The sequence below is a fragment of the Odontomachus brunneus genome, unplaced genomic scaffold (assembly GCF_010583005.1).
Source record: "Odontomachus brunneus isolate Ranch 3 - 2012 unplaced genomic scaffold, Obru_v1 Obru_scaffold_042, whole genome shotgun sequence".
NCBI classification, from domain to species: Eukaryota; Metazoa; Arthropoda; class Insecta; order Hymenoptera; family Formicidae; genus Odontomachus; species Odontomachus brunneus.
This window is the reverse complement of record NW_022639492.1, coordinates 1628489-1628723: the sequence shown is the minus strand read 5'-3', so window position 1 is coordinate 1628723 and position 235 is coordinate 1628489.

The window sequence follows — 235 nt, the reverse complement described above, 5'->3', positions numbered from 1 at the left end:
AACTGCAAAAAAAATGGCACATTTTGAAATATGGTGTGCCAAGGCTTGGCGCACCATATTTCAAAATGTGCCATTTTTTTTGCAGTTCTGATACTCTCTTGAAAAGTTCTAGAGCTCTTTGCAACAATTTTAAATAGTTCCGGTCATTAAATACAAAAAAACAGACTTTCATAAAAAGGTGCGCTAAGTTCTCCAAGCGCACCTAATCAAAAAAACTATTTAAATTAACTATTTC